Genomic DNA, 11,841 nt, shown 5'->3' with positions numbered 1-11,841 from the left:
TGAATCCAGGAAGAGGGAAGAGGCAGAGGGTCTGAAAGTGTGTCTTTGTGCAAAGGCTGTGAGTATTAAAAACGTGTGATTGAATCCAGGAAGAGGGGAGAGGCAGAGGGTCTGGAAGTTTGTGTGTGTGCACAGTCTGTGAATTTTAAAACATCTGAATGAATCCAGGAAGAGGGAAGAGGTAGAGGGGCTGGAAGTGTGTGTTTGTGTGTATGCACAGTCTGTTGGTTTTAAATTCTGAGTGAATCCAGGAAGAGGGAAGAGGCAGAGGGTCTGGAAGTGTGTGCTGTGCACAGGCTGTTGTTTTCCAAATGTCTGAGTGAATCCAGGAAGAGGGAAGAGGCAGAGGGGCTGGAAGTGTGTGTTTGTGTGTATGCACAGTCTGTTGGTTTTAAACTCTGAGTGAATCCAGGAAGAGGGAAGAGGCAGAGGGTCTGGAAGTGTGTGTGTGCGCAAGCTCTGAGTTTTAAAACCGTCTGAGTTAATCTAGGAAAAGGGACAAGGCAGAGGGGCTGGAAGTGTGTGCTGTGCACAGGCTGTGGGTTTTAAAATGTCTGAGTGAATCCAGGAAGAGGGAAGAGGCAGAGGGTCTGAAAGTGTGTTTGTGTGCACAGGCTGTGAGTTTAAAAAACGTGTGAGTGAATCCAGGAAGAGGGACAAGGCAGAGGGTCTGGAAGTGTGTGCGTGTGCACAGGCTGTTGGTTTCAAAATGTCTGAGCGAATCCAGGAAGAGGGAAGAGGCAGAGGTGCTGGAAGTGTGTGTTTGTGTGTATGCACAGTCTGTTGGTTTTAAACTCTGAGTGAATCCAGGAAGAGGGAAGAGGCAGAGAGTCTGGAAGTGTGTGCTGTGCACAGGCTGTGAGTCTTCAAAACGTCTGAGTGAATCGAGGAAGAGGGAGGAGGCAGAGGGGTTGGAAGTGTGTGTGTGCGCAAGCTGTGAGTTTTAAAACCGTCTGAGTGAATCCAGGAAAAGGGACAAGGCAGAGGGGCTGGAAGTGTGTGCTGTGCACAGGCTGTGGGTTTTAAAATGTCTGGGTGAATACAGGAAGAGGGACAAGGCAGAGGGCCTGGAAGTGTGTGCGTGTGCACAGGCTGTGAGTTTTAAAAACGTGTGAGTGAATCCAGGAAGAGGGACAAGGCAGAGGGGCTGGAAGTGTGTGCTGTGCACAGGCTGTGTGTTTTAAAACGTCTGAGTGAATCGAGGAAGAGGGAAAAGGCAGAGGGGCTGGAAGTGTGTGCATGTGCACAGGCTGTGAGTCTTCAAAACATCTGAGTGAATCCAGAAAGTGGGAAGAGGCAGAGGGGCTGGAAGTGTATGTTTGTGCACAGTCTGTGAATTTTAAAACGTCTGAATGAATCCAGGAAGAGGGACAAGGCAGAGGGTCTGGAAGTGTGTGCTGTGCACAGGCTGTGAGTCTTCAAAACGTCTGAGTGAATCGAGGAAGAGGGAAGAGGCAGAGGGTCTGGAAATGTGTTTTTGTGCACAAGGTGTGAGTTTTAAAAACGTGTGAGTGAATCGAGGATGAGGGACAAAGCAGAGGGTCTGGAAGTGTATGCTGTGCACAGGCTGTGAGTTTTCAAAACGTGTGAGTGAATCCAGGATGAGGGACAAAGCAGAGGGACTGGAAATGTGTGCCTGTGCACAGGCTGTTGGTTTCAAAATGTCTGAGTGAATCCAGAAAGAGGGAAGTGGCAGAGGGGCTGGAAGTGTATGTTTGTGTGTATGCACAGTCTGTTGGTTTTAAACTCTGAGTGAATCCAGGAAGAGGGAAGAGGCAGAGGGTCTGGAAGTGTCTGCTGTGCACAGGCTGTGGGTTTTAAAATGTCTGAGTGAATCCACGAAAAGAGACAAGGCAGAAGGGCTTTAAGTGTGTGCTGTGCACAGGCTGTGGGTTTTAAAATGTCTGAGTGAATCCAGGAAGAGGGAAGAGGCAGAGGGTCTGAAAGTGTGTTTGTGTGCAAAGGCTGTTAGTTTTAAATTTCTGAATGAATCCAGGAAGAGGGACGGGGTAGTGGGGCTGGAAGTGTGTGTTGTGCACAGGCTGTGAGTCTTCAAAACGTCTGAGTGAATCCAAAAAGTGGGAAGAGGCAGAGGGTCTGAAAGTGTGTCTGTGTGCACAGGCTGTGAGTATTAAAAACGTGTGATTGAATCCAGGGAGGGGGGCAAGGCAGAGGGCCTGGAAGTGTGTGTTTGTGTGTATGCACAGTCTGTTGATTTTAAACTCTGAGTGAATCCAGGAAGAGGGAAGAGGCAGAGCGCCTGGAAGTGTGTCCGTGTGCACAGGCTGTTGGTTTTAAAACATCTGAGTAAGTCCAGGAAGAGGGAAGAGGCAGAGGGTTTGGAAGTGTGTTTGTGTGCACAGGCTGTTTGTTTTAAAAACGTCTGAGCGAATCCAGGAAGAGGGAAGAGGCAGAGGGGCTGGAAGTGTGTGCGTGTGCACAGGCTGTTGGTTTCAAAATGTCTGAGTGAATCCAGAAAGAGGGAAGTGGCAGAGGGGCTGGAAGTGTGTGTTTGTGTGTATGCACAGTCTGTTGGTTTTAAACTCTGAGTGAATCCAGAAAGAGGGAAGAGGCAGAGGGGCTAGAAGTGTCTGCTGTGCACAGGCTGTGGGTTTTAAAATGTCTGAGTGAATCCAGGAAAAGAGACAAGGCAGAGGGGCTGGCAGTGTGTGCTGTGCACAGGCTGTGGGTTTTAAAATGTCTGAGTGAATCCAGGAAGAGGGAAGAGGCAGAGGGTCTGAAAGTGTGTTTGTGTGCAAAGGCTGTGAGTTTTAAATTTCTGAATGAATCCAGGAAGAGGGACGGGGTAGTGGGGCTGGAAGTGTGTGTTGTGCACAGGCTGTGAGTCTTCAAAACGTCTGAGTGAATCCAAAAAGTGGGAAGAGGCAGAGGGTCTGAAAGTGTGTCTGTGTGCACAGGCTGTGAGTATTAAAAACGTGTGATTGAATCCAGGGAGAGGGGCAAGGCAGAGGGCCTGGAAGTGTTTGTTTGTGTGTATGCACAGTCTGTTGGTTTTAAACTCTGAGTGAATCCAGGAAGAGGGAAGAGGCAGAGGGCCTGGAAGTGTGTCCGTGTGCACAGGCTGTTGGTTTTAAAACATCTGAGTAAATCCAGAAAGAGGGAAGAGGCAGAGGGTTTGGAAGTGTGTGTGTGTGTGCACAGACTGTTTGTTTTAAAAACTTCTGAGCGAATCCAGGAAGAGGGAAGAGGCAGAGGGGCTGGAAGTGTGTGTTTGTGTGTATGCACAGTCTGTTGGTTTTAAACTCAGAGTGAATCCAGGAAGAGGGAAGAGGCAGAGGGTCTGGAAGTGTCTGCTGTGCACAGGCTTTGGGTTTTAAAATGTCTGAGTGAATCCAGGAAGAGGGAAGAGGCAGAGGGTCTGAAAGTGTGTCTTTGTGCAAAGGCTGTGAGTATTAAAAACGTGTGATTGAATCCAGGGAGAGGGGCAAGGCAGAGGGCCTGGAAGTGTGTGTGTGTGCACAGGCTGTTCGTTTTAAAAACGTCTGAGCGAATCCAGGAAGAGGGAAGAGGCAGAGGGTCTGGAAGTTTGTGTGTGTGCACAGTCTGTGAATTTTAAAACATCTGAATGAATCCAGGAAGAGGGAAGAGGTAGAGGGGCTGGAAGTGTGTGCTGTGCACAGGCTGTTGTTTTCCAAATGTCTGAGTGAATCCAGGAAGAGGGAAGAGGCAGAGGGGCTGGAAGTGTGTGTTTGTGTGTATGCACAGTCTGTTGGTTTTAAACTCTGAGTGAATCCAGGAAGAGGGAAGAGGCAGAGGGTCTGGAAGTGTGTGTGTGCGCAAGCTCTGAGTTTTAAAACGGTCTGAGTTAATCCAGGAAAAGGGACAAGGCAGAGGGGCTGGAAGTGTGTGCTGTGCACAGGCTGTGGGTTTTAAAATGTCTGAGTGAATCCAGGAAGAGGGAAGAGGCAGAGGGTCTGAAAGTGTGTTTGTGTGCACAGGCTGTGAGTTTAAAAAACGTGTGAGTGAATCCAGGAAGAGGGACAAGGCAGAGGGTCTGAAGGTGTGTGCTGTGCACAGGCTGTGAGTTTTCAAAACGTCTGAGTTAATCAAGGAAGAGGGAAGAGGCAGAGGGGCTGGAAGTGTGTGTGTGTGCACAGTCTGTGAATTTTAAAACGTCTGAATGAATCCAGGAAGAGGGAAAGGGCAGAGGGTCTGGAAGTGTCTGCTGTGCACAGGCTGTGAGTCTTCAAAAGGTCTGAGTGAATGGAGGAAGAAGGAAGAGGCAGAGGGGCTGGAAGTGTGTGTGCACAATCTGTGAGTTTTAAAACCGTATGAGTGAATCCAGGAAAAGGGACAAGGCAGAGGGGCTGGAAGTGTGTGCTGTGCACAGGCTGTGGGTTTTAAAATGTCTGAGAGAATCCTGGAAGAGAGAAGAGGCAGAGGGGCTGGAAGTGTGTGTTTGTGTGCACATGCTGTGAGTTTTAAAAACGTGTGAGTGAATCCAGGATGAGGGACAAAGCAGAGGGCCTGGAAGTGTGTGCGTGTGCACAGGCTGTTGGTTTCAAAATGTCTGAGTGAATCTAGGAAGAGGGAAGAGGCAGAGGGGTTGGAATTGTGTGTGTATGCACAGGCTGTGAGTTTTAAATTTCTGAATGAATCCAGGGAGACGGACGCGGTAGTGGAGCTGGAAGTGTGTGTTGTGCACAGGCTGTGAGTCTTCAAAACGTCTGAGTGTATCCAGGAAGAGGGAAGAGGCAGAGGGGCTGGAAGTGTGTGTTTGTGTGTATGCACAGTCTGTTGGTTTTGAACTCTGAGTGAATCCAGGAAGAGGGAAGAGGCAGAGGGTCTGGAAGTGTCTGCTGTGCACAGGCTGTGAGTCTTCAAAACATCTGAGTGAATTGAGGAAGAGGGAAGAGGCAGAGGGGATGGAAGTGTCTGTGTGTGTGCGCAAGCTGTGAGTTTTAAAACTGTCTGAGTGAATCCAGGAAAAGGGACAAGGCAGAGGGGCTGGAAGTGTGTGCTGTGCACAGGCTGTGGGTTTTAAAATGTCTGAGTGAATCCAGGAAGAGGGAAGAGGCAGAGGGTCTGAAAGTGTGTTTGTTTGCACAGGCTGTGAGTTTTAAATTTTTGAATGAATCCAAGAAGAGGGATGGGGTAGTGGGGCTGGAAGTGTGTGTTGTGCACAGGCTGTGAGTCTTCAAAACATCTGAGTGAATCCAAAAAGTGGGAAGAGGCAGAAGGTCTGAAAGTGTGTCTGTGTGTACAGGCTGTGAGTTTTAAAACATCTGAGTAAATCCAGGAAGAGGGAAGAGGCAGAGGGTCTGGAAGAGTGTGTGTGCGCAAGCTGTGAGTTTTAAAACCGTCTGAGTGAATCCAGGAAGAGGGAAGAGGCAGAGGGTCTGGAAGTGTGTGTTTGTGTGTATGCACAGTGTGTTGGTTTTAAACTCTGAGTGAATCCAGGAAGAGGGACAAGGCAGAGGGTCTGGAAGTGTGTGCTGTGCACAGGCTGTGAGTTTTCAAAACGTCTGAGTGAATCAAGGAAGAGGGAAGAGGCAGAGGGGCTGGAAGTGTGTGTGTGTGCACAGTCTGTGAGTTTTAAGAACGTGTGAGTGAATCCAGGAAGAGGGACGAGGCAGAGCTCCTGGAAGTGTGTGCGTTTGCACAGGCTGTTGGTTTTAAAACATCTGAGTAAATCCAGGCAGAGGGAAGAGGCAGAGGGTCTCGAAGTGTGTGTGTGTGTGTGCGCAAGCTGTGAGTTTTAAAACCGTCTGAGTGAATCCAGGAAAAGGGACAAGGCAGAGGAGCTGGAAGTTTGTGTGTATTCATAGGCTGCGAATCTTAAATTTCTGAATGAATCCAGGAAGAGGGAACAGGCAGAGGGGCTGGAAGTGTGTGTGTGTGTGTATGCACAGGCTGTTGGTTTTAAACTCTGAGTGAATCCAGGAAGAGGGAAGAGGCAGAGGGGCTGGAAGTGTGTGTGTATGCACAGGCTGTGAGTTTTAAATTTCTGAATGAATCCAGGAAGAGAGACGGGGTAGTGGGGCTGGAAGTGTGTGTTGTGCACAGGCTGTGAGTCTTCAAAATGTCTGAGTGAATCCAAAAAGTGGGAACAGGCAGAAGGTCTGAAAGTGTGTCTTTGTGTACAGGCTGTGAGTTTTAAAACATCTGAGTAAATCCAGGAAGAAGGAAGAGGCAGAGGGTCTGGAAGAGTGTGTGTGCGCAAGCTGTGAGTTTTAAAACCGTCTGAGTGAATCCAGGAAGAGGGAAGAGGCAGAGGGTCTGGAAGTGTGTGTTTGTGTGTATGCACAGTGTGTTGGTTTTAAACTCTGAGTGAATCCAGGAAGAGGGACAAGGCAGAGGGTCTGGAAGTGTGTGCTGTGCACAGGCTATGAGTTTTCAAAACGTCTGAGTGAATCAAGGAAGAGGGAAGAGGCAGAGGGGCTGGAAGTGTGTGTGTGTGCACAGTCTGTGAATTTTAAAACGTCTGAATGAATCCAGGAAGAGGGAAGAGGCAGAGGGGCTGGAAGTGTGTGTTTGTGTGTATGCACAGTCTGTTGGTTTTAAACTCTGAGTGAATCCAGGAAGAGGGAAGAGGCAGAGGGTCTGGAAGTGTCTGCTGTGCACAGGCTGTGAGTTTTCAAACCGTCTGAGTGAATCCAGGAAGAGGGAAGAGGCAGAGTGTCTGGAAGTGTCTGCTGTGCACAGGCTGTGAGTTTTCAAAACGTCTGAGTGAATCGAGGGAGAGGGAAAAGGCAGAGGGGCTGGAAGTGTGTGCATGTGCACAGGCTGTTTGTTTTAAAAATATCTGAATGAATCCAGGAAGAGGGAAGAGGCAGAGGGGCTGGAAGTGTGTGTTTGTGTGTATGCACAGTCTGTTGGTTTTAAAACCGTCTGAGTGAATCCAGGAAGAGGGAAGAGGCAGAGGGTCTGGAAGTGTGTGCTGTGCACAGGCTGTTGGTTTCCAAATGTCTGAGTGAATCCAGGAAGAGGGAAGAGGCAGAGGGGCTGGAAGTGTGTGTTTGTGTGTATGCACAGTCTGTTGGTTTTAAACTCTGAGTGAATCCAGGAAGAGGGAAGAGGCAGAGGGTCTGGAAGTGTGTGTGTGCGCAAGCTCTGAGTTTTGAAACCGTCTCAGTGAATCCAGGAAAAGGGACAAGGCAGAGGGGCTGGAAGTGTGTGCTGTGCACAGGCTGTGGGTTTTAAAATGTCTGAGTGAATCCAGGAAGAGGGAAGAGGCAGAGGGTCTGAAAGTGTCTTTGTGTGCACAGGCTGTGAGTTTAAAAAACGTGTGAGTGAATCCAGGAAAAGGGACAAGGCAGAGGGTCTGAAGGTGCGTGCTGTGCACAGGCTGTGAGTTTTCAAAACGTCTGAGTTAATCAAGGAAGAGGGAAGAGGCAGAGGGGCTGGAAGTGTGTGTGTGTGTGCACAGTCTGTGAATTTTAAAACGTCTGAATGAATCCAGGAAGAGGGAAGAGGCAGAGGGTCTGGAAGTGTCTGCTGTGCACAGGCTGTGAGTCTTCAAAAGGTCTGAGTGAATGGAGGAAGAAGGAAGAGGCAGAGGGGCTGGAAGTGTGTGTGTGTGTGCGCAATCTGTGAGTTTTAAAACCGTATGAGTGAATCCAGGAAAAGGGACAAGGCAGAGGGGCTGGAAGTGTGTGCGTGTGCACAGGCTGTTGGTTTCAAAATGTCTGAGTGAATCCAGGAAGAGGGAAGAGGCAGAGGGGCTGGAAGTGTGTGCTGTGCACAGGCTGTGGGTTTTAAAATGTCTGAGAGAATCCAGGAAGAGAGAAGAGGCAGAGGGTCTGAAAGTGTGTTTCTGTGCACATGCTGTGAGTTTTAAAAACGTATGAGTGAATCCAGGATGAGGGACAAAGCAGAGGGCCTGGAAGTGTGTGCGTGTGCACAGGCTGTTGGTTTCAAAATGTCTGAGTGAATCCAGGAAGAGGGAAGAGGCAGAGGGGTTGGAATTGTGTGTGTATGCACAGGCTGTGAGTTTTAAATTTCTGAATGAATCCAGGAAGACGGACGGGGTAGTGGGGCTGGAAGTGTGTGTTGTGCACAGGCTGTGAGTCTTCAAAACGTCTGAGTGTATCCAGGAAGAGGGAAGAGGCAGAGGGGCTGGAAGTGTGTGTTTGTGTGTATGCACAGTCTGTTCGTTTTGAACTCTGAGTGAACCCATGAAGAGGGAAGAGGCAGAGGGTCTGGAAGTGTCTGCTGTGCACAGGCTGTGAGTCTTCAAAACGTCTGAGTGTATCCAGGAAGAGGGAAGAGGCAGAGGGGCTGGAAGTGTGTGTTTGTGTGTATGCACAGTCTGTTGGTTTTAAACTCTGAGTGAATCCAGGAAGAGGGAAGAGGCAGAGGGCCTGGAAGTGTGTCCGTGTGCACAGGCTGTTGGTTTTAAAACATCTGAGTGAATCCAGGAAGAGGGAAGAGGCAGAGGGTCTGGAAGTGTGTGTGTGCGCAAGCTCTGAGTTTTAAAACCGTCTGAGTGAATCCAGGAAAAGGGAAGAGGCAGAGGGGTTGGAATTGTGTGTCTATGCACAGGCTGTGAGTTTTAAATTTCTGAATGAATCCAGGAAGACGGACGGGGTAGTGGGGCTGGAAGTGTGTGTTGTGCACAGGCTGTGAGTCTTCAAAACGTCTGAGTGTATCCAGGAAGAGGGAAGAGGCAGAGGGGCTGGAAGTGTGTGTTTGTGTGTATGCACAGTCTGTTGGTTTTGAACTCTGAGTGAATCCAGGAAGAGGGAAGAGGCAGAGGGTCTGGAAGTGTCTGCTGTGCACAGGCTGTGAGTCTTCAAAACGTCTGAGTGTATCCAGAAAGAGGGAAGAGGCAGAGGGGCTGGAAGTGTGTGTTTGTGTGTATGCACAGTCTGTTGGTTTTAAACTCTGAGTGAATCCAGGAAGAGGGAAGAGGCAGAGGGCCTGGAAGTGTGTCCGTGTGCACAGGCTGTTGGTTTTAAAACATCTGAGTAAATACAGGAAGAGGGAAGAGGCAGAGGGTTTGGAAGTGTGTTTGTGTGCACAGGCTGTTGGTTTCAAAATGTCTGAGTGAATCCAGGAAGAGGGAAGAGGCAGAGGGTCTGGAAGTGTGTGTTTGTGTACAGGTTGTGAGTTTTAAAATATCTGAGTAAATCCAGGAAGAGGGAAGAGGCAGAGGGTCTGGAAGAGTGTGTGTGCGCAAGCTGTGAGTTTTAAAACCGTCTGAGTGAATCCAGGAAGAGGGAAGAGGCAGAGGGTCTGGAAGTGTGTGTTTGTGTGTATGCACAGTGTGTTGGTTTTAAACTCTGAGTGAATCCAGGAAGAGGGAAGAGGCAGAGGGTCTGGAATTGTCTGCTGTGCACAGGCTGTGAGTTTTCAAAACGTCTGAGTGAATCGAGGAAGAGGGAAAAGGCAGAGGGTCTGGAAGTGTCTGCTGTGCACAGGCTGTGAGTCTTCAAAACGTCTGAGTGTATCCAGGAAGAGGGAAGAGGCAGAGGGGCTGGAAGTGTGTGTTTGTGTGTATGCACAGTCTGTTGGTTTTAAACTCTGAGTGAATCCAGGAAGAGGGAAGAGGCAGAGGGCCTGGAAGTGTGTCCGTGTGCACAGGCTGTTGGTTTTAAAACATCTGAGTAAATACAGGAAGAGGGAAGAGGCAGAGGGTTTGGAAGTGTGTTTGTGTGCACAGGCTGTTGGTTTCAAAATGTCTGAGTGAATCCAGGAAGAGGGAAGAGGCAGAGGGTCTGGAAGTGTGTGTTTGTGTACAGGTTGTGAGTTTTAAAACATCTGAGTAAATCCAGGAAGAGGGAAGAGGCAGAGGGTCTGGAAGTGTCTGCTGTGCACAGGCTGTGAGTTTTCAAAACGTCTGAGTGAATCGAGGAAGAGGGAAAAGGCAGAGGGGCTGGAAGTGTGTGCATGTGCACAGGCTGTTTGTTTTAAAAACATCTGAATGAATCCAGGAAGAGGGAAGAGGCAGAGGGGCTGGAAGTGTGTGTTTGTGTGTATGCACAGTCTGTTGGTTTTAAACTCTGAGTGAATCCAGGAAGAGGGAAGAGGCAGAGGGTCTGGAAGTGTGTGCTGTGCACAGGCTGTTGGTTTCCAAATGTCTGAGTGAATCCAGGAAGAGGGAAGAGGCAGAGGGTCTGAAAGTGTGTTTGTGTGCACAAGCTGTGTGTTTAAAAAACGTGTGAGTGAATCCAGGAAGAAGGACAAGGCAGAGGGTCTGGAAGTGTGTGCTGTGCACAGGCTGTGAGTTTTCAAAACGTCTGACTTAATCTAGGAAAAGGGACAAGGCAGAGGGGCTGGAAGTGTGTGCTGTGCACAGGCTGTGTGTTTTAAAACGTCTGAGTGAATCGAGGAAGAGGGAAAAGGCAGAGGGGCTGGAAGTGTGTGCATGTGCACAGGCTGTGAGTCTTCAAAACATCTGAGTGAATCCAGAAAGTGGGAAGAGGCAGAGGGGCTGGAAGTGTATGTTTGTGCACAGTCTGTGAATTTTAAAACGTCTGAATGAATCCAGGAAGAGGGACAAGGCAGAGGGGCTGGAAGTGTGTGCTGTGCACAGGCTGTGAGTTTTCAAAATATCTAAGTGAATCCAGGAAAAGGGACAAGGCAGAGGGGCTGGAAGTGTGTGCTGTGCACAGGCTGTGGGTTTTAAAATGTCTGGGTGAATACAGGAAGAGGGAAAAGGCAGAGGGTCTGAAAGTGTGTTTGTGTGCACAGGCTGTGAGTTTTAAAAACGAGTGAGTGAATCCAGGATGAGGGACAAGGCAGAGGGCCTGGAAGTGTGTGCGTGTGCACAGGCTGTTGGTTTCAAAATGTCTGAGTGAATCCAGGAAGAGGGAAGAGGCAGAGGGTCTGGAAGTATGTGCTGTGCACAGGCTGTGAGTCTTCAAAACGTCTGAGTGAATCGAGGAAGAGGGAGGAGGCAGAGGGGCTGGAAGTGTGTGTTTGTGTGCGCAAGCTGTGAGTTTTAAAACCGTCTGAGTGAATCCAGGAAAAGGGACAAGGCAGACGGGCTGGAAGTGTGTGCGTGTGCACAGGCTGTGAGTTTTAAAAACGTGTGAGTAAATCCAGGAAGAGAGAAGAGGCAGAGGGTCTGAAAGTGTGTTTGTGTGCACATGCTGTGAGTTTTAAAAACGTATGAGTGAATCCAGGATGAGGGACAAAGCAGAGGGCCTGGAAGTGTGTGCGTGTGCACAGGCTGTTGGTTTCAAAATGTCTGAGTGAATCCAGGAAGAGGGAAGAGGCAGAGGGGTTGGAATTGTGTGTGTATGCACAGGTTGTGAGTTTTAAATTTCTGAATGAATCCAGGAAGACGGACGGGGTAGTGGGGCTGGAAGTGTGTGTTGTGCACAGGCTGTGAGTCTTCAAAACGTCTGAGTGTATCCAGGAAGAGGGAAGAGGCAGAGGGGCTGGAAGTGTGTGTTTGTGTGTATGCACAGTCTGTTGGTTTTGAACTCTGAGTGAATCCAGGAAGAGGGAAGAGGCAGAGGGTCTGGAAGTGTCTGCTGTGCACAGGCTGTGAGTCTTCAAAACGTCTGAGTGTATCCAGGAAGAGGGAAGAGGCAGAGGGGCTGGAAGTGTGTGTTTGTGTGTATGCACAGTGTGTTGGTTTTAAACTCTGAGTGAATCCAGGAAGAGGGAAGAGGCAGAGGGCCTGGAAGTGTGTCCGTGTGCACAGGCTGTTGGTTTTAAAACATCTGAGTAAATACAGGAAGAGGGAAGAGGCAGAGGGTTTGGAAGTGTGTTTGTGTGCACAGGCTGTTGGTTTCAAAATGTCTGAGTGAATCCAGGAAGAGGGAAGAGGCAGAGGGTCTGGAAGTGTGTGTTTGTGTACAGGTTGTGAGTTTTAAAACATCTGAGTAAATCCAGGAAGAGGGAAGAGGCAGAGGGTCTGGAAGAGTG

The sequence above is a fragment of the Natrix helvetica genome, assembly GCF_964273705.1.
Source record: "Natrix helvetica genome assembly, chromosome: W".
NCBI lineage: Eukaryota > Metazoa > Chordata > Lepidosauria > Squamata > Natricidae > Natrix > Natrix helvetica.
Note: the sequence above shows the minus strand (reverse complement) of the source record.